Genomic DNA, 27,993 nt, shown 5'->3' on the forward strand with positions numbered 1-27,993 from the left:
GACTCATTTAACTAAAATATTTAATGAGGGTAATGTACTTTTTAAAAAAATTTCTTTTCAGCGTAACAGAATTCATTGTTTATGCACCACACCGAGTGCTCCATGCAATACGTGCCCTCCGTAATACCCACCACCTGGCTCCCCCAACCTCCCACCTCCCGCCCCTTCGAAACCCTCAGATTGTTTTTTAGAGTCCATGGTCTCTCATGGTTCATCTCCCTTTCCAATTTCCCTCAGCTCCCTTCTCCTCTCCATCTCCCCATGTCCTCCATATTATTTGTTATGCTCCACAAATAAGTGAAACCATATGATACTTGACTCTCTCTGCTTGACTTATTTCACTCAGCATAACCTCTTCCAGTCCCATCCATGTTGATACAAAAGTTGGGTATTCATCGTTTCTAATGGAGGCATAATACTGCATAGTGTATATGGACCACATCTTCCTTATCCATTCGTCTGTAGAAGGGCATCTTGGTTCTTTCCACAGTTTGGCGACCGTGGCCATTGCTGCTATAAACATTGGGGTACAGATGGCCCTTCTTTTCACTACATCTGTATCTTTAGGGTAAATACCCAGTAGTGCAATTGCAGGGTCATAGGGAAGCTCTATTTTTAATTTCTTGAGGAATGTCCACACTGTTCTCCAAAGTGGCTGCAGCAACTTGCATTCCCACCAACAGTGTAAGAGGGTTCCCCTTTCTCCACATCCTCTCCAACACACGTTGTTTCCTGTCTTGCTAATTTTGGAAGGGTAATGTACTTTTAAAAAGTAGCAGAGACAAAGATTCCTGAGTCCTTTGCCTCTCAAGCAGTGTATGGATTAGAAGCAACACAGAGATTAGATCTTTTGATCATACCAACTCTCCTTCTACATAGTCTGACTTTGCTTTTACTTTCCTCCAAAGAACGTGGAACAGCTGAGGTCTTAACCCATTGTAAGCACTAATCTTTCAAAGGTCCCTGTATTTTCCTTGGCTTCTCTCCTGACCTTGAAGTTAAATGTAAGTTCCAGGATCGATCTCCCTGCTCATCTTATAAAATTATTTTGTAAAACAATAAGTAAGATTAAGATTGGGAGGTTGTCTCCATTTGTCTGCCTCAGCATTCAAAATCTCATTGATGCCAGCATTTTTTTCTCTATAATGTCAAGGGCTCTCAGTCACCTTAGCCAAATGTCATTCATTGCTTTTGAGGAGAAAATGCAAGTCTGTGTTTTACTTGTCTTCTCTGGACTTGGATTCCTGACATTGAAGAGGTTTCACACGTACTATCAGTGACAGTCAATTGGAAGACAGACACAAAGCCATTCTCAAGGATTTCTTCTTTTATTTCCAAAATATCTTTTGACCACTGGAAAGGGGGTTGATCCTTCCCTTTTGTTTCTTTTAGTATGTTCACGGTGACACAGAAAAGGAGAGAGAGCATTGCACACAGGGAGCTCTCTCTTTTTTTCTTCCACATGAAAGACTTCATTGTTCCCCCTCCACAGTTGACTGCAGGCCTTGGAGAAAGTAGCAAAAGATCAAGAAGGACAGAAGAATGATTACTGACGTATTTTCAGAGTGGGAGGCTCTGACTAAATAGAAATACATTGATTTGTGAAAGAGGATCCTTTTATATTTTAACACACTATTGGGGCTTGCTTTATCATTAGTGACTTGAGGACTGCTTGTACTTGATTTAATCAGGAATGCAGCCTTTAAGCTGACTTTTTAAACCCACAACACAATAGTTAGTTGTCAGCTGTGATTAGATTTCATTAGTGTAAGTGGAAAATGAATTAATACTTTTTCACCTTTTCCCCCTAATCCATCCCTTCCCTTCCTTTTTATTTTGAGAAAACTTCCCCTCTCCCCCACCTCCCAAGCCTTTCCCTCTTTTCCTATTTCTTATTGCTGGAGAATAAAAATATAATTATGTACCTACATACTCAGTTGTTTGATTTTTGTATTCGTAGAAAAGCACAAGCACTCTGTGGTGCTGGTACTTTTGTGTAGCTGTATATTAACAAGATTACCCAATTTGGGAATTTTCAATGTATATGCCAGTCTGCTGAGAGCTTTAGTTGGAAGAAAAAACAGGCATGATAGAGCCAAACATGGTGGTGATGATAGTGTTATACAGTACTTAGGGAGAGCTACTCGTGGATTCATTCATCACTGTACCTTTGGTAACTCTTAAGTACAATAATTTATTAATTTAAAGAAGACTAGTGTCATCTTGAGATTCCGTAGTTACCCTCCTAGTCAAAATCCAAATTCACACACACACACACACACACACACAAAATCCAAATTCACTGGTAAAAATCCAATTGAAGAATTATCACTAGAATTTTCTCAGAAGTTTCTGCCTTGGGGAATTGTTTTTTCTAGAGAGCGAAAGAACACAGGAGGCAGAACAGTTGTGAGAGAGCAACACATCCCATGTTCAGTCTTCCATAAGTGGAATTTGAATTGTCCAAGGGCTATTGGGTAGAGCTGTCCGAGAAGGCTTCACGTGGCTCTCATTTGCCCAGCTCTGGTAGTCCCTAGAGCATAATCGTCAAGACGCTGAGAGAGAATGAAATCATTTAGGAGACTAGGTGACTAGGAAGAACAGTGGGCCAACTCTGGAACCTTGGGGAATCCTAATATTTCACAACAAAATGAAAGAAAAATATCTGTGAGGAAACAGAAAATCAGAAGGGTTTGAAAAGAACCAGTGGAATCCAGTATCACGGAAACTTCAGAGTAAATTAGAATAATCACCCAAGTGACCCCGAGGCCAGCTCCAGTCTGACCCTCTTCATGCAGGGTGAGGATTTGCAGCAAGAAGGGAGCAGCAGTGCTCCCCCACAGGTGATTGTAAGCACCCACCATTTCTCTTTGGGGGAAGCAACCATGAGGCTTGGCACTAAAAAGGAGCTTGTTATTACTGGAAGGTTGGGGCCCAACTTGAAGGTGGAGTTCATAAGGTACACACTTATTTGTGCCAAATCGATTCTTTATAGATGTTTTTTCTAGAAGAAAAAAAAATACATTTTAAGAATAGGAGAATATGGAATCTGGTTCTAATTCCCCAGTTCCTTTTTTAGACTTTTATTACATTATATTTTGACCCATTTTTATAAATATACATGAGCACACATTGTACGAGCCTTGTACTTTCTGCAAAGAAAATATTACAATTTCTGATATATTTCTATGGTTAGATATTTTTGATGGTATTACATGAGAACTATTTACCAGTGACCCTAGGCATCTTGGCAACATATCTGGAAAAGTCAGTTGCAAGGTTGGTTTCTTGTTTATTTATTCAGTCTTTCTAGTATTTCAGTCCCTCCCCCACCTTCAAGCTATTTTCTAGTCACTGACCAATGTCCAAATGTGAGTTGCTGTGAATTCAGTGGGTTCTATCTATATTTATATATATATTTTTCATATATATGAAAAATCAGTCCTGAGCTTCCATGTTTTGGAAGAGACAAACAGTAATGTTATATGTTTGACATTGAAATCTCAAAAAAAGAGAAAATTCATGTAATTCACAATGAAAACTCAAAAAAAAAGACTAGTCTTTTTTTAATTGAAAACCTCAAGGTAGAACATTTCTAATATTTGGGGTAATAAAAATATTAGTCTCAGGTGAGAGAATTTTTTCTTTGCACTTTATTTGAAAAACAGAGGACTAGAGAAAAGAAAAAATTCAGCCATTTCAGTAAGTCTCTCAAGTAGTGACAAAATGAAACATTCTAATGTGGGAGGGAACACTGAACAAATGTCAAATCTGATCCTCTTCCTGCTAATGAAGTGATTTGGGGAAGATATACCCAAGGTCTGGATTTTCTCATCTGTTAAATGATTGGATTATGCTAGCTATTTTTTGTTAATGCCCTTTACAGTTTCTGTGTTCTCCAGTTCCCGATAAGATTTTGTTACCAGACATCAATAATCTATACCATTGATGTTCAGTTAATCAATCCATTTAACTGACCCACTAGAATAACTGCACTGTCCATTCCTAGGAAAAACATGCTGGACGATGACCATCACAGAGTACTGGGAGCCAGAAGACTGTTCAACATGTCCATGCATTTCTGCCCCCATTGGTTGAGTTTTGTGTGCACCAAGAGTCAGCTAAATTTGTTCCCAAATCTGCTTATGCCAGTTGTGTTTGTTATTGAAATTACATAATTTGTCAAATAGTATGAAAACCAAAGAAATATGAAGTGTGAAAAGAGAGCTATTTCCATGAGAACTAAAACAATTGCTCTGGGTAGAATCTATGGGGGAGAGTTGTGTAGTAAAATACATTATAAAATATTAGAAAACTCATAAATATCTAGAGAGGTCGATTTTCATCTTTCTTTGCGGTTGACCTTATTTTTAAATGTCATCTGAAAGAAGCTGAAACTGGAGATCAAAGTTGATGCTTTATGCAAGAAAGTAACAGAACTCCAATCAGACTGTAAGACAATGTTGTACAACAAAAGATTGATGAATGAATGCACAAAGAAATGATTGAAGCAAAAGCGAGCTATTTAGATATGCATGTATAATTTCTTATCTTTTTTCACTGTAGCTTTTATTTCATTTCATTTCATTTTTTTTATTTGCCCAGTGACTACCCGTTCCAACTCTGTCCGATTAGACAGCATTTACTCCCGTTTATCATATTGAAGTCAGCATCAGGCTCAAATTTCCAAGTTTCCTTTGTTCTTTCAATATTAACAGGATATACTATACTAATGAATAATATGAGTAAGATCCCACAGAGCACTTTTCTTTTCCAGGCTTTTGAGATATAAACATTTATTTCAAAGCTAATTACATATTATATAGTAGAACCAATTCCTGGGATTGAAGCCTACCTCCTGTTCTTTCTAAGAACTTAATGTCATCAAGGCATAGTTTTTACCACTGAGGCATCACAATAACACACTAGTTCACTGGGCTGCGAGGATGAACCAATCATGCACAGAGAGCATAGCACCTGGTATATAGTGGAAACCCAAGATAGGACATCTATTATCCCTTAGAGTAGGTTTCAAGCACTTCTAATGACCAATTGACTTTTAATGTTGTAACGAACTCTGGAAGTTGTTGGATGAAAAAGATTGAACGTTAGGCACCTTTTCGGGGGGAGCTGAAGCAAATCTGAAAGAACCAAAGGATGCCTGGGACCATATAATTAGATTGCACGGTGGCCAGAGGTCAAAACTAAGCAGCAAGTTAGAACCTTCAGTTAGGGGTCAGTGATCAAGAGCGAGAGGAGATTAGCGTTTGCAGCAGCTGCTCCCAAGCGAAATGTTCCCTCAGTTGCTGGAGGTAATGAATTATGCCCCATGATTACTGCTGGTATGAGCTCTGCTTCCTCTCCTACAGTTTACTCTTAACACAGCAGCTAGGGTGAGCACCAATGAGATCACGTCACTCCTGTGCTCAAAGCTGCATGCAAAGCTGCTCATTTCCCTAAGAGAAAGGCCAAAGTCCTTACAATAAATGGGCTGCAAGGCTCTCCAGTGATCTGGGCCCCTCAATAATGACCTCTTTGCTTTCAACTCTAATTATTCTTACACTTGCTGTCTTCCAGCCAATTCCTCCTCGGCACTTTTTTTTTTTTTTTTAAGAAGTTGGCAGTCTCCTGTCCTAAGATCTCTTTGTTCTCTCTTTCGAACATTCTATCATTCGGGAACATTCTATCACCCCAGTGGCTGGCACAGCTCCCTCCCTCCCTTCAGGTCTTTGTGTAGTAGGTTTTACTTTCCCAGAGAAGCTGACCTTTACCACCTCTCACATCCCACCCTCTCCTTTCCCCCCCTTAAGTTCCCTTTTATATATCATCACTTAGTCATCACGCCTGGGTTTTTTTTGCCTCTCTGTGCTAGAATGAGAGTTCTACCAGGAGAGGTCCTTTATCCAGAGTTTTGTTTCTTTCATGTACTCAAGTACCTAGAACCATGCTTGCTACACTGTCAGAGCTCCTTAAATACTGATTGAATGAATGAATGAATGGATGGATGAACCAGGACGGGCCAGAACATAGTCCACAGGCTTCTCTGCCCAAGGGCAAAGCAAAGGGCAGAACAACCAAGATCTGGGAGTCTATCGAGGAGAGCAATGATCTCTTCAGACTGGAATGGCTCCCTGACTTCAGCTACAGTTTGCAAATCTCCCTTTTCCCTGAGACCCACTTGCTTTCTTGATTTTATTACCTAGAATTCAGGTTTACTCAGGCAAAAAGAGTCAGAGAAGTGTGGCCAGGACCCGGATGATCCGGAAATAAACATGTCTTTGCCTCAATTTTGTGACATATGAGCAAGTAGCTATGAAGGCCTTTTTTCCCCTCTTTCCTTCATTGCTTGTCTCTAGATTGGTTTAATGATTACCTGATGATTCAGCAGTTATGACTTTTCTTTCTTTCTTTCTTTCTTTTTTTTTAAACTCTTACAGTTTCTTACCCTCTCATACAGCATCCATATTTGGTACTGAAGATTTGTAAATTCCCTCGCTTCCTTTCTCACTCAATTGTCATTTACATGCTTTCAGTTTTCACAGCTGTCTTTATGGATACAGTAATAATCATAATGCAATGCCAATTATACTGTAATAATAATTATCAAATTTTTTCGATCTACTGAGCCGGTACTGCCATGTTCTGATTTAGGAGATTTCCTTAATTTTCTTGTCTATTCAAGTAAAAGAATATGACATGACTCAAAAGTCAGAGATGTAAAATTATAGACCCATATCATTATATTCAAATCAGAGGAAAAGTGAAGCAATTGTTGAGATGTGGGGTTGAAGGACAGGTCCACAGACCAAATTCTTCCTGTGACCTATCTTTGTAAATAAAGTTTTATTGGCTCACAGCCAAACACACTCTTTTACATTTTGTCTATGGCTGCCTTCATGCTGCAGTGAATGGCAGAGTTGAATATTTGCAACAACAACCACAGGTATGGACAACAAAGCCCAAAATATTTATCATCTGGTCTTTTCCAGAAAAAGTTTCAGGTCTCTGGTCTAGATTATTTAGAGATTATTCATTTTGGTCCTAAAATATTCACATTTTTTATATAAAATTTGAAAGTGGGGAGATAATAGAATCTCAATAAATATCTATGGACTAAATGAATGATGATAATTTTCAGTTGCACTCTCCACAAAAAAGAAATTAACTCAGGGACCTGAAGTCACTAGAAATATTAGCAATTGTTAACCTGTAACCCCACCCCCAGAATTAGTCCATGGGCTGTAGAGCACATATTTACCTACTCCTTAGGGAGAGAGGAAACAAATCTTTATGAAAAGACATTCATTTCAAAGTGGAGGACATGCTCACCAGGGTGTGAACAAGACCATTCATTGGTGTATGGAAAAAGAGATTATAATTTATGGCTTCAAGTTAATATAGAGAAAAGAAAGTAAGCTTCACTGATATTTAATATAAAGATTGGCCCCAGTCCCTGCACGACTACAATCAGACAGGTATTTGAGATTTCTTAAGCGAAGTGTAGCAGTTAATCAGTCCCAAAGGACTGGCTATGGCGATCTCTCTTGTCTGATTTCTGTGTAATCACACACATTGAAGTGTGCATGTGCCTGGTTAAGTAGAGTTAGGGATTTCATTATCTACTTCATAAAATGAACAAATGGATACAAAGATTCCTGTAAAAACATCTGACATTGAAGATAATAATTCATGCACTGCTTAATAGTGGAGAAAAAATGGCAGAGTTTACATTTCTCTTAATCCTATAGAATCAGTCCTTCAGCAACCAAAGAAGTAAAAGTGTAATTCATAAATTCTGATGAACTTTGAAGTGATGGGATAATATATTGAATACAGATTTACTTCCCCTATCATTATAGACCTCACCCTAGTTGAATACTGTGTCAAATTTAAACAAAACTTTTGCATAATTGGTGGCTTGGGTGAAAAAATGAGTGCCATGATTTAGTAGGCAAGATAATGAGGTCCATTTTCTTTTCACATCCTTCTATCATTGGAAATTAACTTTTTGGCTATGGCAGTCATTAAAATCAAGTACAGAAATAATGCATGTAAAGTTGGTCTGAATCACAAATGATAACCAGGATTTTCAAAAAATAACCAAATCTATCAAATCACACTATTTACACAAAATTTAGTGACGTTAATGATTTTTAAAGGTGAGAACAAAAATATTTTCTTCTAAATTAATAAAGTAAAACAAACCATTATTTATGTTACCTTTATCTCATTGTGTTACAATTTCTATTTTGTGTATGTTTTTATGTATACAATGTTAGTACAATAGTATATGCATATAATTTTAATATATTTACATATTTAAGTATATACAATATATAATAATATATACATATATAACATGTAATAATACATACATATATATCATATATACACATATGTGTATGCTTAAATTTTGTATTATTCATTGGTGCATGGGATTAAAAAGTTTAGAAGTCCTTGATTTAGACAATAATATATGGGTTCAGCCTTCCTACAGGAGTTATGTTAGGTTTTAGCTCTTCCTGAACTTGCCTTTGACTGGACTTCCCTCACCTGCTGAAGGCTTGCTAGAAGGCCATGACTTGTAATAATTCATCTCCATGCACTTTTGTGTAAATATTTATCCCATACTGTCACATACTTGTTTGTATATTTTACATTTGTCGACATTAGTGTTGTCTTTCATTAGTTCTGGCTATTTAAATACTAAAGATATTACTGATTCAACTTGCTTTTTATAGTACTTTCCATAGGCAGTTAGCCAACTGACATGCTTGATGCTGTTTCCCTCTGTTCCTGGAGAAATTATTGTATCATTACAGATTGTATTGAATCTTATTGATTCTTAGATAAATAATAGGTGTGCTTTACAGGTGTTGGTGTGTTTGGAAATGGCAGTTTTCCTGGGGCCAAGAGGGGTTTGAAGATATTGACTTTGTTCACTTCAGGTCGAAACAATAAATCACTCTCCTTGGGAAAAAAATTCTGCTTCAATCACTTAAATTTCTTTTATATTTCTGGAGATACAAAGAACCCACCTTCATACCATGAACTGTGTGAAATGAGATACCTCCTCTATGTCTTTTCTGGCCAAAACAAATCCACAATTTCACATCTCCGTAGTTACGTCCATTTAAATTTTTTGTCATCTGGGAACAATCATGGTTTCTGAAACAGCACCTGCCATTGTCAAAGCTCTGTCTAATCCTTCTTCATGAGACTGCAATATTTCTTCTATTTATATTTGACTCCAGTAGTTCTTTTTTTCCCCTCTATCAACTTTAACCCAACTGTGGAAGTTCTGACTTTTGTATTTGTTCAAGGAGAAAACCTAGAACTTGATGTCTGCTCTTAGACAGGCCAGAAAGTCCGGTCTCTCATTAGCTTCTTCTACATCAGGAAGCCAGTCTGGAAAGCAAGTCTCACAGTTTCTAGGGGATCTGCAAGTGTCAAAATGCCCCTTCTGTTCCCAGTACAACTTTCACGCCCCTCTGCTCTGTGTTGCCAGTTAGAACTGAAATTCACGAAAACAGATTTGGTGCTTGAGACATGGATGGAAGCAATTTGTGGGGAAGGCATAAAATGCCAGGCGTACCCCTCTCACGTTTACGGTCAGCTACCCTATAAAGGTTTCGCTTTTGAGTGAGACCAACTTTATTTCCATAATGCTCAGTTTGAATACTTTATGGAGGAATTCACAATAACCGCAGACTGAGCTCTAGTCTTCTGACTGAAGAAGTCTTATTTCTTCTCCGAGCGAATGGCTATCTGTGGCAGGTCCGTATTGAAAACTAATAGCATGGGGGTGAAGAATGGAAAATAGAGGAAAAAGAATTTTTTGCAGTGTATTAGATTTGGAACAGTTTAGGAAATGAGAACTCACTAATTGGTATTTCAGTCAAGTGTTTTGTGGGGATAGAGCTGTCAGTGAGTTTCGCACGTGAGCAGTTCTCCTCCGAGTACTCAAGCCTGTAAATCCCGGGCAGGAAAGAATAGCTACCCAAATGACACATTTTCTATTTATATTTCATGTCCCTAAGCCAGCCATTTATTTATGCTTCCAATGTGCCAAGTATATACTAGGCCCTTTACATGAATAATTTTAGCACTTCTTAATGTATCTTCTACCCTTATACATCTGAAGGCTATGCCCCATTGTCATTAGAAGCAGTAGCTCTTAAACAGTGGCATAGTGACCCTTTCTCCTTGGTTTGGAAGCAGCTGGTTGTGGGAAACATGAGAATTTGGTGGAGAAACCAGAATTTAAGCTTAACCCTGGTGTCTGAGCTCTCGTTGTAAGCCACTATGGCCTGATAGCCCCTATCTTTTTGCTCCTTCACTGCATGTTGTTACCGTCTTTCCCAAATTCACACATCAAACTCTTACTTCCCAAGATAATGATATTAGGAGGTGGGTGGTGATTGGGTTAAGAAGGTGAAGTCCTTGTGAATGGGATTTGTGCCCTTAGAAAAAGGACCCTCCACTGGGCTCCTGCCATGTGAAGACAACAGTGAAAAGTTAGCAGTCTGCGGGTGTGCGCCCTCACCAGATGCTGAATCTGCTAGGGCTTCCAGACTGTGAGAAAGAAATGTTTGTTGTTTGAAACAGTCTGTGGTATTTTGTTATAGCAGCTCCACCTAAGATACTACCTGAAGTAGCTACCAAGACTATTCAGTAAATATGAGTTAAGCTAAATTACGGCCTGTTCAGAGGTCATACTAAGAAAGGGGTAAATGAGTGGAATCCAGGTGTGTCATAGACCCATGAATATTTCCTGCCAGTTTTCTTTCTCTACCTAATAATGTTAGACAGCTCCTGCAACCCCCAACCCGATTTGTTCAAGAGGCCCAAGAGAGTGAACCTGTATGGTTCCACAGAGATGGGGGGCATGGAGGTGGGGAGGGATAGGGGTAAAGGTGACTGCTGGGTAGTTGCCTGGGGGTGAAGTTCCTGTAAATGGGGTCAAGCGGAGGTTGGAGAACTAGGAAAGAGGAGAACGAGCTGCCGACTGTCTGATTCAGTGGAACAGAATCTCACCGACATGCTCCTGGTGGGAAGTTGGGTTGGCTGGTGGTGTTTCCATTAAAGGATTGGCCTTGGGAGAAAAAGCAAACTCCTTCCCACGCATCAAGACTCAAATCAAACGTCACTCCTTTTGGAAACCCTCCAGACTCCCCCTGGACGAGTTAGGGCCTCGCTCTGCTATGCTCCTGTAGCTCACTTTTACTATCTCATTATAGGTTTTACCTCATTGTATTAGATTAAGTACTCTCTCCAGGGTGGTTAGCGTCACCAGCTTGTTGAGAACACAGAGAGCCTTTGAATTTATTTTTTTCTCCTAATTAGCTGCTGATTGAGTCAAGAATTGATTAAATGAATTCTAACATATTTGTGAAACCTCAAATCTAACTGTCTTGGTTTATATAACGGGTATGAAGTACTTCATGGCCTCGGATTAGCACCAGGCTCTATTTTCTTACTTTCCAGATTGAAGCAGAACTGGCTCTAGGCACCCCCTGCCACAAATGAGGAGACCCAGTATCACACTACTCCTTTCCTGTTGTAGACTGAATGTTGGGGAATACCCACCTCCCCCATTCATAGGTCGAAACCTAACGCCAACATGTTGGCATTAGGAGGTGGGGCCTTTGATGGGTGGTTAGATCATAACGGTGGAGCCCTCAGGAATGGGACTCATGCCCTTATAAAAGAGAGACTCTCGGAGAGCTCCCTCACCCCTACCACCATGTGAGGACACAGTGAAAACACTAAATCAGGGCAAGTGTCCTCATCAGATACTGAATATGCTGGCAACTTGTTCTTGGACTTCCCAGATTCCAGAGTGATGAGGAATAAATTTCTGTTACTTATCAGAAAGCCAGTTGATGATCTTTTTGTTACTGCAGCCCAAACAGACTGAGACATTTCCCAACCCCTTCTGGATCATCCCCAGGCACTTAAGCAACAACACGTAGTCTGCTAGAATCCTGTTCTTTGGTGATCAGGGGCCCTGATGAGTATCTGTTCTCTGCTGTCTTCCCTGTCTAGGCTCTGCTAGGACCACCAATTTTCCACTGTATGTCTGGTTCTGCTGCTTCAGGCATTAGCAACACACAAGTTTATGCAGTTTCCTGCCAAGCAGCATGGCCCTTGAGGAAGGATGGCACCAAAGGATAAGACGACTTGCTCTCTGATCCTTTAGAACCCTTTGCTCAGGCCCCAAGGCTACCAAAGGACACTGATGTCATTTCTAAGAGCCTGCATAACCGTAGTCCCACAAGGTCTTTCACCTGACCAAAGCATATGAAGACATCTTCTTGTCTTTGAAATGACAATCAGTCATGTTTTTTTGAGTCCTAGAATCCTTTCAGGAGGCAGGCTTCTTTCCTTCTTCATCTTCCTAAAATATAAATGGTACCTTCTCCTCCTTCCTACAATAAAATTTAAAGGACCATTAAGAAGAACTTGGGCCTCAGAAATACAGGAATCTGCCCACTACCTTTCTTGGGGAGGGGGATAAAATACCTTTTATTCCATCCACTGCATGGATGGGAGACTTTTTCATATAGAATTAAAAAATTCCAATACAAGTTAAATTATCACCTGCAGGTCACTCTGCTATATTGAAGACTCATAGAGCAAGAAGGCATGCTTTTGTTAATTTTCTTCTTTCATAGTAAGAGGATTTTATCTTTAGTTATGACCTAAAAATAAAAATCTATGTCATAATGTTTTAACCTTTATAATTTATTTTTTAACTGTTGCTAAAAAAAAAAAAAAAAAAAAAAAAGTCTTGGTAGACAGTCCAGAAAGGAAACATTGCCAAACTCGCTGCCAAGAGCTTCCCAGAGAGACAACTGAAGAAGCCAATCTCATAGGGGTTCTGTTGAAAACAAGCAGCCTTTTATGGTCCCCCAATATCCTCACTTCGATGGTTTGGCAGTAATTTCTCAGGACCAGTGTGCAGGAGAGGGAGGTAGAAAAGTCTCCCTGTAGTGTTACACTTGGCTATACTTGCAACATATCATTTTATGCCTGGTAAGTCAATGAGACAGCTTGCTATTATATTAACAGGCATAGCTGCTCATAAAAGCATATCCATAGTACTGGAGACTTAGGCCAGGAGAGATTGTTTATCTCAATTATATACAGGGTCCAGAGCTCTCCTGGGGATTATTTAGGTAATGACATTAGACCAGACCACTGGCCAATTGTTCTCCTCTCTTAATGTAAATGCCCCCTTTGGGAGAGCATCCTTGGGGCCCTTCCCTGTCATGGATCTCAGGACTGTTAAATAATGGTGAAAGTCATTAGGGTTTGAAGATTTTCTTTTTCTGGAGACTCCTTGGCCTCTAGACACAGGCATTTACTCCCTACTTAGCTTTCTTTGAGTTGAATATGCAAAGATGTTATGAGTGTGGGGTACTTCCTCAAGCCACAAACATAATCTGGCCTGTGATAATACCCTCCCACACGCTTATCTTGCTGTGACATGGTATGATTCAAGTCCTAATCCTATTCCCCTTGGAACTAGAATTAAGTGATTTCAGTCTATTAAAAGCATCATCCTTAAATGAAACTCACAAGGGCACCTACACATCATAGGGACTAGCCTAACACAGATCTCTTACTCTGAAGCTGAGCTTCGAAAAAAAACCCATAGCTCAGAATTTGACCTCGTCGCATCAGGAAGTTGGACTTAAAAATCTGTCTCTAGTGTTCTGTGTCCTTTTTCTTTATCATCAGGTTTTTCTGACTTTGACTTGGGGATCAGAGAGGTAATTGGCTCATTGAAACCAACCCCAAACAACTTTTTTTTTTTTTAAATTTTTGTTCTTTCTTCTTCACATTTGTGTGTGTGTGTGTGTGTGTGTGTGTGTGTGTGTGTGTGTGTGAGAATAACTTGTTTTGGAAGGAACTCAATGTGAAAAATAACACAGGCGTGGGCCTCCACATACCAAAGCCTCAAGGAATTCATTAACAGCATGTTTAAATCTCAACCGAGGCCTCTGAATTCCACCCCGTACAGGTGGAAGCATGAGCAGAGTACATGTGATTGGAACTGAGTTGAGTCTTGGGTTAGGGAAGGAGGAAGAGAGAATCTAAACAACCTAGAAACCTGTTTGGATCGTGACAGGTGGCTGTTGATTAGGACAGGCATATAACTCACCTGGGTGCCTTAGTGGAAATGTCATGCCTTATTTTAGAAGGAAATTAGATTCAGTGACAGGAGACACATGCTAGGGACTAAATAACATTCTAATAACATATTTTAAGTGTGCCACTTACTAACAAGATCGATTTTCAAATTTGCTTTTGACAAAGATTAAAGGAAAAATAAAGGCAGGGAGTAAGATGGCAAATCAGTGAAAATGAATGTGTAAAAACACACAAAGCACAATGGAGGGTTATATGAGATCCTCCTCTCCTGCTCCCCCTAAATTCTGTGAAATGCTAGTTTATTTTTAAGGACCATTTGAAAATGACTTTTATAATTGAATCAGATGCTAGAAAATCTGTAAAGACAGAAAACAGATCAGTGGTTGCCTCAGGCAGGGGATAGGACCAGGGATTAAGTATAAGCTGGCATGAGGGACATTTCCAGAGTAGTGAAAATGTTCTATTTTTTTCAAAGATTTTATTTATTTATTTGACAGAGAGAGAGCAAGAGAGCACAAGTGGGGGAGCGGCAGGTAGAGGGAGAAGCAGGCTCCCCATTGAGCAGGGAGCCAGACTCGGGGCTCGATCCCAGGACCCTGGGATCATGACCTGAGCTGAAGGCACACCCTTAACAAACCGAGCGCCCTGGTGAAAATGTTCTAGAACTGAACTGTGATGATGGTTGCACAAGGATTTAAGTTTAAAAGAGATCATTGAACTTGTGATGGCCGAATTTTGTGATATATAAGTTAAACTTCAGAAGGTTTCTTTTTTTTTTAATTAACAAGGTACAGCTTCATGACGTTAGATTTGGCAACAATTTCTTGGCCATGACACCAAAAGTATAGGCAACAAAAGAAAAAACAGAAACACTGGACTACATTAAAATGTAAAATTTCTGTGTATCAAAGGACACAACCAACAGAGTGAAAGGGGAGCCTACGGAATGGGAGAAAATATTTTAGAATTATATATCTGAAAAGGGGTTAATATCCAGAATATATAAAGACCTCTTAAAACTCAACCACGAAACAACCTTTTTACAAAATGGGCTAAGGCCTTGAAAAGAAATTCTCCAAAGAGGATATACATATGGCTAAGAAGCACATGAAAAGATGTTCAACATCACTAGTCATCAGGGAAAAGCAAATAAAAAACCAGAGATAACTCCTCACACCCATTAGAATAGCTGCTTTCAGAAAATGAGGAAATAACAAGTGCTGGTGAAAATGTGAAAAAATTGGAACTTTTGTGCGTTGTTGGTGGGAGTGGAAAATGATGCACCTGTTTAGGAAATCAGTCTGAAGTTCTTAGGGAAATTAAAAATGAAATTGCCATATGACCCAGTAATTCCACTTCTGAGTGTATACCTAAAAGAACTGGAAACAAGTTCTTAAAGAGACATTTGTACACTCCTGTTCATAGCAGCATTATTCCCGAGCAACCGAGTATCCATCAATAAGAGGAATGAATAAACAAAACATGTTCTACCCATACATTGGAATATTATTCAGCCTGTAAAAGGAGGGGAATTCTGACAGGTGCTACAACAGATGTGAATCTCAAGGACATTATGTTAAAAGAAATAAGCAAGTCCCAAAAAGAACTACTGTATGATTCCATTTACATGAGGCTCCTAGAATAGTCAAATTTCAAGAGACAGAAAACAGAATGATGGTTGCTAGGGACTGGAGGGATGAGGAGAGAGTGGGGGGTTATAGTTTAACGGGTGCGAAGTTTTAATTTTCCAAGATAGAGTTCTGGAGATGAATGTTGGTGATGACTGCACAATAATGTGAACATAATACCACTTAACTGTACACTTTAAGATGTTTACAATGGTAAATTTTATGCTATGTGTATTTTGTCACAATTAAACATGTAAAAAGGGCTAAAAAAATTTAACCAGGTGTGCTTGTCGGTTCTAAAAACTGAAAAATTGGCTTTATCTTCTGTGGTCCTGGAATACCATAAATCATCAGTAAATTGGTGTAGATGTAAATGTACCCAAGATTGTGCGATCAGTTCCGACTTTACCTCTGATATTCCTTTGGTTAGTTTATCTGTTGTCATGAAATTAAATCTTACTTTTGCATGGATAATCTTTCCCAAACCAACTTTACAAGTTCTAGTCCTTCAGCTCTAACTTTTTGACAGTATTTCTACTGGAGCATCATCAAATTACCCCAGACTCATCATGGGGAAGGGATTACGCATATTCTTTGTCTTTACATAGTATCTGCCTCTTAAATTTTCTGGGTCTTCCAGTGGTCTCAGTCATTCTTCTAGTTATTGTGGCTTAGATCTGTGGAGTCATTTTGGATGTTCCCTGTTTCTCAGTGACAATCATTAGTTTTCCTGTTTCCATCTTTCTTATATATAAACACACTGTACAACCTTGACAGGTAAGTTTAAATCTTAAAATATTGAGACTCTCCACAGTTAATCCTAACCCAGCTACCCCAGGTTATCTCTGAGTATTATCATGATCAATCCTCTACTTCTCCCAGTGTGGTCTACTTAACATCCACATCCTTATTTTCATGTTTTTTATCCTCTTCCTTCCTAGATGCAATGTCATCCCCCTCTTTTCTACTCAAGGGTCTCTTCCCATTCAACTTCCCTCAACCAGGAACCTTTCCCGATTACTGAATCCTGTGGTCCTCTCAACCTTTTCTGAATAACTGCCTTGATACTGACTGTCTCTTCCGGGCCGCACAGTGGGTGTGGGCTCTATAAACTGTTAGCACCAGGCAAGAACAACAAAAGCAAACCCAGGATAGACCTGATGCCAAGAGAACATTGACAGGAGGCGATGAGTTTGAGATGGGATTGTGGTCAGACTCAAAAGGAGAATTAGCACCATAGAATACACAAATGTGAGTAAAAGGAGTATGAGAATCCAAGTCTATGGAAAAGTCTGAGAAACAATCAGGAATATGAATTGGAGTAAATCCCAAGCTTTCAATAAGAGCTCCAGTCACTGTATCTAGACTAGTGAACAGTCCTAGGCAACAGACTGATTTAGGGAAAATGGTACAGGTTGTGCTCCTGAAAGACACGAATCCTAATCCCAGTCCCCCTCCCCCGCCACTTATTATCTGTGTGATCTTGGGCAAGTTACTTGAACTTTCTAAGCCTTGCTGTGTTCATCTCTAAAATGGGGATAATAACACAAAAATTATAGGGCTGTCGTGATGATCAGCTAAAATTAAACAATGTAGATAAAGCTCCTGGTAGATGCTCAGCAGTGGTAGGTATGAAACCTTTATTCTGGCTGAGGTTAATTGCTCTGTATGTTGAATAATAATCACTGTCTCTATGAGGTATAAAGATAAATAATCACTGTATTATTGTGTAAATCGTTGATCAATGTCAGCCCACATCTTAATTATGTAAGAACTATTGCCTCCTTTCTTTTCTCCTTTCTACCTTCCTTTCTTCTTTCTTTCTTTCTTTTTTTTTCCTTTTTCCTTTCTACTTAATTTTAACTCTGATATGGACTGGTGGGAAACTCAATCTAAGGGATTCTTGTCCCTCCTCCTTCAGTTTTGGGCCAAGTGGACAGCCTCTTACTCATTGGCCTCTGTCTATCCTGAATCCTGCTGATATGTTCACCAATTCGAGGACTACTTTAGATCTCCTGCCACATTTGGGCCCTAGGGATCTCTGGTCAATCTGAGAATACTAGGTCAAAGTCTTAGAAAGGAAGGAAAGAGGGAAGAAGAGAAAAAAGATAGGAAGGAAGACAAGATGAAAGAAAGAAGGCATTAATCCCCAGATACTTGAGTTTGCTTGTTAAACAATAAATTATCAAAATAAAGTCTTGTATGCCTTCTGGGCAGAAATGAAACTATCTAGAATAAAGCAGAGTGGAGAAGGACTAAAGAACTAAAGTCATGGAAAACCTAAAGTCCGAAGTATTGCAGAGATTTTTTTTTTTTTTATATGCAACTTGAATTTTCTCTTCCTCTGGTAGTAGAGACATATAATGTCCAAAGGGTATTTCCAGTTGACTCAGACAAAGAAAATCTACTGTTTGCATGAAGCAGGAGGAACACCACTGATGTCTTCTTGTTTTGACCTTACCCTAACTTGGTTACTTAACTCCATCTTTGGGGGCCCAAATTTCTTCATCTGTAAAATGAAGGTATTCTAGCCACAAACTGTTAAAAATATAGTTAAGGGGCACCTGGGTGGCCCAGTCAGTTAAATGTCTGACTCTTGATCTTGGCTCAGGTCATGATCTCAGTGTCCTGGGATAGAGCCCCATGTGGGTCTCCATGCTCAGTGTGGAGTTGGCTTGAGCATTCCCTCTCTCCCTCCCCTCCTGCCCCTCCCCCTGCTCTTTCTCTCTCTCTCAAATAAATAGATGAATAAAATCTAAAAAATATATAGTTGAATTCTAAAATTCTCTAGGTTATCTGATTGAGAAAAAATTATTTTGGGGGGTGGGCTTTGTCATCGTTTTCAGAGTCATGGCTATAAAAGGGAACAATTCAGAGGCAAAATAACCTTCTCTTCCTCCTCCCAACTGTCCTTGCTCTTTAGCTCCATCTGTATTATTGCCTGGATGACTTTCTGTTCTGATTTATAGTCATTTGCTGTCAAGTCTTATCTCCTCGTTTACAACTGGAGTTTAAATTCTTTAAGGAACGGATTCAGCTATCCAGACAGCTCCCTTTTCCTCCCTTCTCTTCTCCCTTCCCCCTCAGACAGATTCTTCTGGATCATAGTAAGCACTAACAAGAATTATTTAATTGGAAATAACCAACTTTAAGAACTGAAGAATGTCCTCCAAAGGTTATTTATTGACCTCTCCTGGAAGGTTATTTCTGTTGCCTACAGCCAAAAAACCGAAAGTGCTTTTGTCCTAAAATACTTATTTTAAAGGGGTGTCTGGGTGGCTCAGTTGGTTAAGTGTCTGCCTTCGGCTCAGGTCATGGTTCCAGGGTCCTGGGATCGAGCCCCACATTAAGCCCCATATCGGGCTCCCTGCTCAGCGGGGAACCTGCTTCTCCCTCTCCCTCTGTCTGCCTCTCTGCCTACCTGTGCTATCTATTTCTCTGTCAAATAAATAAATAAATCTCTTAAAAAAATACTTACCTTAAAAATTTTTGTTATTATGCTTCACTCTTTACAGGCATTTTCTCTTTTAATCTCACCACAAGCCTGAAAAATAGATATTAATATCACTTTCCAGATAGAGCAACAAAGGCTCGGAGGGATTAAGGGGTTTGCCCAGGAGCACTCAGCTACTAAGCGGCAGGAGCAAGATGTGATTCCTTAGCTTTCAGATTCCAAAACCCACCCCCATATAGTAGAGATGTTTTCTAAATTCTTTAAACAGAGCAGGTAGTAATTGCTTGACAGTCAAAGAGGCAAACTGGTTTATGGATATTCACAGAAGAACAATTGTGAATTTGGAAAGAAAACTTTCTCTTCACAGTTCAGTCCAGACAGAGGTCTCTGATTTTAAGCAGGATTTTTTCTGATACATAGCACTGGAATCCCAGTCTTGAATCTACAAAAAGGGTGCTCACACAGGTTTGCCAGGAGTTTGCAAACGCCATTACTCTGCTCTTAAGCAACAGAAGATTTCAGTGAGAGAAAAGGAAAACATTTTCAATGCAGAGATCTAGGAATGAAGCGGATTGACCCAATCCCATTAGAACGATTTAGACTGGAAATAATAGCCTTTCGCTTTCAGCTTGTTCTGAGTAAGCAACTATTTTCAATGTGCATCCCATAATGATTCCCAATTCTCTGAACACTGAAAACCTTTTCAACAATCTCCACAGGAAAACGAAGGCTACTATTTGCGGGGGGAGGAAAAAGATATCAGTATTGCATACTGACTGTTCAATTCTATAACAGACATTCCATGGAATGTCTCTTGCATGTATATTTTATGCTCAATCCGCAGTGAACATGTATTTGAACATGAGATTTGTGATTTTTTTCCCCCAAAGAACAACTCTCTGTAGATATTTTTGTTTAATCAAGAACCAGGACAGAACTTACTTGTCTGTGCTTGAAAGTTATTTTGCCTTAAAAATCCCTTCTTTATCGTCTAGTTGTTCAGTAAGGGCTTTATTGACTACTGAGGCCTTTTAGCTTGACTGTTTTATGACAATATTTAATATGATATATGAAAGTTTTAATATGCCATATAATATAGAAGTCAACCCATCTATTCCGCTCCCATTTATACCTTGAAAAAAATTCACTGTAGAAGAATACACATCTAGAAGTTTGTCATCATGGATACACCCTAGTAATTGTCTGTTGTTGACTAACTACTTACCTCACGCAGGTGTGAACACTGACCTCTCTCAGTGTTATTTCAGGCTCTCTGACTCAAAGTCACTCACTAGTAATTATTGAGAATAAACAAAATTTTGGATGACAGAACATTAATTTTTTTTTTACTTTTTGTTGAGTATATCAGTTTTTGCCTGTATTTACATTACATTACATTACAGTTTTATTTATTTGTATATAAATAAAATATATAATTCACATACTTTTAAACATACATAATTTTTTAAATAATTTTTTTTAAAAAAGATTTTATTTATTTCTTTGACAGACAGAGATCACAACTAGGCAGAGAGGCAGGCAGAGAGAGAGGGGGAAGCAGGGTCCCTGCTGAGCAGAGAGCCCGATGACCTGAGCGGAAGGCAGACCCACTGAGCCACCCAGGCGCCCCTACATACATAATTTTTTAGTCTTTAAATAGAATTTTCTTATTGGAGTTCCTAGTTAAGTAAATGAATGAGAATCTCATTTTAAAAATCTATGTACTTATTGTACTTATGCTCAGTGGGTTTCTATAAACTATAATAAAATCTTTTTACTGGCAAATATCTACCCAATAATAAACTGATAAATGAATGAAAGATAGGACTGTTACACAATTTGTTTCCAAACAAGTTGTTTGGAAACACAAGCTGTTTTCAAGGATGATTAATGTCTGACCAGTTCAACTCCCAAGATCCATCACTTCTGAGGCTGAGACCTGTTTGTGGGTTGGGTGAGTATGCACGTGTGTCGACATGTGCAGAATATGACGCTAAAAGTCACAAGTCACAAACTGTTGGTTATTCTCACACATGTGCTTTGATTTCTCAGCACGATGTTTTGCAAACTTGAACTTACTACAAACATTTACAGGTTGGCAAATATCAACAAAGGCAGATTTCTTAAAAATGAGAAAATGGGGCAAAATCAGTCCTATAATTTCTCATAGCAAACGTTGGCTGGAAGTCACTGGGGCCATCCTTTCCAGCTGTCCCCTCCCCCACCATTGCTATGCACTATCTACCCTGTGGGTGTTTGGGTCTGAGACCCTTGCTCTGAAGAAAATTCTCTAGCACTTCCTCTTAACATGGTTGGATTAGTCACGACTTTGTGTGTGGTGACTCAGAGTAAAGAAGAATTGGAGCAGTCTCAGGTCAGCTCAGTGCCAGGTGTAACTGAAGGACACCTGTTCAGGAGCTCATGGGGATATGAAGAGCCATAGGAAGAGGTGAGAACACCTTCTCAAATCCTTCCATAGATGGGAAGGAGGAAATTTTCCAAACTTCAGCCATTACCAGAAGTAGCTTAAAATTGTGTAGTAGTCCTAAATTTATTTACCAGCTTATTTAGTCAATATTCACCAGTAAAAAGATGTTATTATAATATATAGAAACTTCTGAATATAAGTACAAGGACATAGATTTTTTTTTAAGATTTTATTTATGTATTTGACAGAGATCACAAGTAGGCAGAGAGGCAGGCAGAGAGAGAGAGAGAGAGAGGAGGAAGCAGGTTCCCTGCTGAGCAGAGAGCCCAATGCGGGGCTCGATCGCAGGACTCTGGGATCATGACCTGAGCCGAAGGCAGAGGTTTAACCCACTGAGCCACCCAGGCGCCCCAGGACATAGATTTTTAAATAAAACTTTTAAATAAAGTTTTCATTTATTTACATTAGATTAGAAACGTAGCCCTTGGTTTCTCTGGCAATAAATTTCTGACTATAAATTTGTCCTCAGAACATGCTTGTTTATTAATCCAAGGATATATGCATGTAGAGTTCATGTAAGCCAGCAGGCTTGGTTTACATGGGATGGAGCAAAACTAAGGGGATGTCTGGCAATTACCCTGGTAATTACCTTGGTAAAAACAGCAGATCTATTTCTGTTCCGTGATGGATATTTCAGTTTTAAATTAGTTCCATTACTACAAGGCCTGAATTAATTACCTAAGGTGATTTGCAAACTGGCAAAAGTCTCCTTCAGGATGAAACAGGTATTGCTTGCTTATGCCTCTATTGCTAGGTAGCTTTTACGTGGATTCATTTTGGAAAGCTCAGACCGTGAGGTTCCTTACCGGCAGTCCTTTTGATCTGTCATGAAAGTCACCGCTTGAGAGAACTGGGATCCTGTGTGTGAGCCACTCCTCTGACCCCCAGGAGAGTGTATGTGTAAGAGAGAACGATCCAGACACAGAGACATGCATGGTGCTGAAGATGAGATCACACAGCAGGGGCCATGTCTCTTGAATGGAGCTCCTCAGCTCCCCTGCTGCCCTCTGCCTCAGTTTGGGTTCTGAGTTTGTTGGCAGGCCAGGATGGCTTTTAGGAGGTGCCAGTCCCACTTGCAAATATTGTTGCTCTCATTCTGCCTAAGTTGCAATTTCTGGTCTGAGGTCATGACCCCAAACAGGAAGTGCCTCTGAGTTTCTCCAAACAGGGTATGTGGATGAGGGGCGGAGTTTAGCACATAAACACCCAGCTGCCAGCTTTTCATGTTTACAAGGGATCAAGAATAGGACACTTAAGGTCAAGAATATATCCTTTCTTCTTCCTCCAAAGGAGCAAATAGTGTTGTCTTACAGTCTAGGTGAAATCCAGACTTTAATGCCAGAGCTATATTTGGTTTGGAGTTTTTCTTTAATGCCACCCAGACTCATTTGATAACTATTATGGGCCTCAAAAAACTGCATGAATAAAAAGTGACTTCAAATTAACTTGTATGCACATCTGATCCATTTTGGCAGGGTTGGGGGGTGGGTATAAAACCAAAACACTGGGGAATGGGGAAGGGGGAGGGAAAACCTCTCCATCTCTGAGGTACAACTAAAATTAAGCTATAAATTAGCGTTTGAGTAGAATGGTAGAAAAACAAGAAAACGGGGTTGGAAGTGTCTCAGAGGTCATGTCCAACCCTCTTCCTGAGGATGCGTGAATCACCAGCCCCCTCCCATTCCTTCTCTCTGAACTGTGTCATTTTTTTTTTTTTTTCAGGTTTTAGCTACTTCAGGAAACCACAGTTGTTGGCTGATAGAAAAATTATAGCAATGCCAAAGAGAGAGCTATTTCTGCACCCCCCCACCCCAGTCAGTGAAGTGTTAATAGTACATAGTATGTATTAGACCTTGTACTGAAAAAAATGCTCTTCTTAGCTGGCCAACAAGACATTTTAAAAAACAAGGCCTCTACCTGTGATTTTTGAGCTTTCTACTCTCAGGTTTCCTGCATATTCAGGGATACCAATAATGTTCCTCCAATGAACAGACTTGGAAGCAGCAAAATGCCTTCTTTACAACATTATCATTTCCATTAATTTGAGCAAGTGTTGATCAGCATAAATTATTTATGTGAGCACTGGGAGCCACCTCCCTAGGTGCAAGGCAATCTGTTAAAGATTTGCTATCATGCTACTGAATGGGGGTGGGGTGGGGAGATATACATTTTATGAGTCATAAAGTTTTAGGAATATTAGTCCTGGTGTTTACATTTGGAAATGAACTCTTGATAAAATGCACTGTAAAACAAACAAACAAACCTCCCCCAAACCCCAAACAACAGCATGGAAATTTAAATTCACTAAGGGCATAAGTCAAAATAAAGGGGGGAAAAATCCCAAACCTTGGTAGTATGCCAAATATCATGATCAAATGGAAGATTAGATATGGTCGTTAAAGCAGAAGGACTTAAACTGTAAGATTGGCTGGCTCATGACTTAATTTGAGTTCTAAGAAAATGTGTCTTTTTGTCGTAGCTTCTTTGAGGGACGGGAGAAAGTGAGAAAGGAAAAGAAGGTGGACAAAGAACCAGCACTCACTGTGCTTTTGCCTATACTTATTGATGTCACTGAATCTTGTAGTTGTCTGTAGGCAAGGCCTAGCTTCCAGGGATAGCCAGATGGTTCCTCTCCTGCAAGTAATTGACAATCAAAACAGTTATTCTAACTTCTCCATGTATGTTAATGCATTTAATGCTTGCAGCAAGTCTGTGAGGTAGGTACCATCACTAAGCCTATTCTACAGTACGGGAAACTGAGACTCAGTGAGGTCAAGTGCCCTGTACAAGGTCACACAGTCAGAAGAACCAAGAATTTAACTAGGCAACTGAGTTCTAGACATCGTACTCTTAGTCATTGTGCTAAATGACTTCTCAAAGATTTAGTTCTGTGTTTAACAAAGTCTATTCTGAAATTCATCTGCATCAGACTTTCCTAGGGTGCCTCTTAGAAGTTTTCTAGGCCAGTATATCAGAATCCCTGGGAGTTGAGGCTGAGAATTTTTATTTAAGAACTCTCTTTTGCACACTAATGTTTGAAGATCACTGATCTAGGGAATGAGGGAGAGAGAGAGTGAGAAACCCCCTTTGGATTTTAGAACTCAGAAGGACACACTATGAAACTCTCCAGACTTTGTATATAAGATCATGTCATCTGCAAATAGAAATAGTTTTTTTTTTTTTTTTAAGATTTTGTTATTTATTTATTTGACAGATAGAGGTCACAAGTAGGCAGAGAGGCAGGCAGAGAGAGAAGGGGAAGCAGGCTTCCCGCTGAGCAGAGAGCCTGATGCGGGGCTCGATCCCAGGACCCTGGGACCATGACCTGAGCTGAAGGCAGAGGCTTTAACCAACTGAGCCACCCAGGCGCCCCAATAGAAATAGTTTTACTTCTATTCCAATCTGTAGGACTGTTACATCTTTTTCTTGCTTAATTGCCTTAGCGAGAATCTCTAGTACATTGCACAGTAGAAGTGGCAAGAGTGAACATCACATCCTTGTCTTATTCCTAGCTCTCTAGATTTTGAAGGAAAGAAGTGACAGTTTAAGGCCAATGTTTTAGAAATTTACTACTGGAAGCTGTAGTTTGGTATTTTCTGTTCCTGACTGGATTCTATCAAGAGAAGCTTAGATGCTAGAAATATCAAATGTACTTCTAATCCATTCCCACAATGGGAGTGTGGTCTTCCCATCAGGGTCCTTGGCTCTGTGAGCCAAGCACATAGAGATTCTTAGTAAACTCCTAATGAGTATGGATGAAGGTCTTCAGCTATCGCCCTCCAAATTCAGGGTGGGGGATAGGTATGTCCGTGGAGATGACACTTCTGAGACCATTATAATCCACCCTCTGGTTAAGAAACATTGCAGTGTAGAAGCCAAGCTTTAGAGATAATCCAATGTCATTTGATTCCTGTGAGAGTCCCCATGAACAGTACTCTCATAGAGGTAAGGAAATAAAGAGGCTGTTCTACTTACTAAGGCTGCCTAAATTACCTCCAAAGTAAATGGTATGAATCAACCATTGATGTTCACAGATTTTTGTTGGTCAGATTTGGAGTGGATCACTTACTCTGCACCATGATGTCTGAGACTTTGGGTGGGTGACTTGAAAGCTAGGGGCTGAGAATAGCTAAGACTGATTCACTAACATATCCCACAGTTGATACTGGTTGTCAGCTGAGACCTTCACTGGGCTGTCAGCTGGAATGCCTAGATGTGTGGCTTCTCCAGGGGTCCTGGGATTCCTCGCAGCAAGATGGCTGAGTTCCTAGGGCTAGAATTCCAACGAAGCAGAAACTATGTTTTCTTCTCTGACCTAGCCTTAGAAATCATGCAACATCACTTTTGTTGCCTTCTACTTATTAGAAGCAAGTCACTAAATTGGACCATATTCAAAGGAGATAAATTAGACTCCATTCTCTGTGGGAAAAGTGTTTAAGAAGTTGCAGATATATTTTAAAACTATCATAGGTGCTATGGAAAAAAAAAACAAAACAACCCAATGTAGTAATAATAATATCTAACATTACTGAGTTCTTATATGTCCGATCTTCTTCTAAATATTCCATGTAAATTACCCCAGTCCTCCCTCAACCCTGTAAGACAGGTAATATTGTAATCGTTATATTAAATATAAAGAATCTGAGATTGCATAACTTGCCTGAAGCGTAACTTGCTGGAAACTAATGGTCATGGGACTAAACTCCAGACAGCCTGGCTCCAGAAATATCTTCTTATTCAGTACTGAATACTATACTACAACTGAGAAAATGTGGGATCTAGCCCAAAGTACTAATTTAGAGAGGAATCTATTATGCTCCAAGTGTTTTCTATGCCCAGAGCCCCATTCTGAGGAAAGATGACCACTTAACAGTGTCTCTCTGTCCTATCTTGATTGCCTGACCGGGCAAGGGTATATCCCGACAGCCATCACCGGGAGTACCCCTAACATCTGGTGGGAGAGCTCTATAGAACTACTACTGCAGGGTTACTAAGTGAACCCATCAGATCCTACCTTTTGGCGGAACTTGAATAGAAGTCTATCCAAGGGTAGTTGACCGCGTGTAGATGGGCAAAAGGCAGGAGGTACATGGAAAATAAGTCAGAAACCCTCCGGAGGAACCAGAAGCCCTGGGATGCAGGAATTAAGAAGCAGAAAGTAGAACAGATAGCTAGCTACATGTTCCTGTGAACAAGAGCAGTAAAAGAAGAGGCAGAGAGTAGTTCGTGCCGATAATAGCAGAGGATTAGAGCAAGCAGATGCCCACATCGGAGTGCTTGCCAGAGCGAAAGTAGCAGACTGCGTGTTTACTAGAGCTACTCTTTTGTACCTTAAGCACCTGCTGTGTTTAGCACTGGGTGAAGTTCGGCTATGCTCCCTCCAACATTCCGCACCCTGTGCAGCCTTAAAACAAATCCATATTATCTGAGGTAACATGAGCCTCTGTCTTTCTATTCCTTATACTTGAGATGCTCTCGCCCACAGGGCCACTAGTGAATCATGTGGCCTGGGATAGGTCACTTCCTTATTGGCCCAGTTTTCTTGTTGGTAAGGTGTCAGTTGGACCAGATGATATCTAAATTCATTTCTAGCTCCGAGGTTTATTATCCTAGACTTTGGCGTGAAGGGCTTGGGGTCACAGTCCGATTGCAAAGTCATGGCAACCCCTCACCCTCTTTATCCCCAGCTCCCTCTCCGACCACAAAGTGACTGAAAGTTGAGATTTCTGTCTCACAAGGAATCGAAAGGCGGCACTGGCGTGCCAAGTAGCTCTATGGCCTTCTGGTAGCTCCCGCACAGGCCTCCCTGGGTTTGGGTGATGTGTTCTGCAGAGCCAGCAGGCCAGTGTGTGTGTGCTGACCTCACCTTCTCTCATTTCACAAGAGACCTTGTCTGCTGGAGAGAGATGAAAATAAATCATGAGAAGTTGCAAACGTACTGTTGGGAACTGAGGTAAAATGTGGAAAGGCTGCTGGGTTTGGTGTGGTCAGAGGTGACTGTAACAACTGTCCAGGAAGGAAATTGGGAAGGGATGGTTTTACAGATTCTGTTTCATCTTAAACTTAAAATTCAGTTTCATCTCAAGCAAGGTTTATAGGGAAACAGACCAATAATTGCATTTCAGAGACATGGAAAAAAAAAAAAAAGATGTAGAAATGTGGACCTGGAAAGGCCTACAAGGACTCCTGAGTTAACCTCTGCCCCCTCACACACTTCCATCCGCACCTTCCCTACATGAGTTTGGATTTGGAGGAAACCATCG

General features: G+C 39.9%; 1 long non-coding RNA gene across 1 annotated transcript; it reads right to left on the reverse strand.

Annotated features, from left to right (window-relative positions):
- Window positions 1–2: 2 nt before the first annotated feature.
- LOC308353674 lies at window positions 3–27,086 on the reverse strand. Its single transcript, XR_013967799.1, has 3 exons — window positions 26,745–27,086; window positions 19,267–19,332; window positions 3–3,004 (listed from the first exon to the last, which is right to left on the reverse strand). It is a non-coding gene; the product is annotated as an uncharacterized lncRNA (long non-coding RNA).
- Between the last annotated feature and the right edge of the window lie 907 nt (window positions 27,087–27,993).

Source organism: Martes martes (genome assembly GCF_963455335.1).
Source record: "Martes martes genome assembly, chromosome: 12".
In the NCBI taxonomy this organism is placed as follows: Eukaryota; Metazoa; Chordata; class Mammalia; order Carnivora; family Mustelidae; genus Martes; species Martes martes.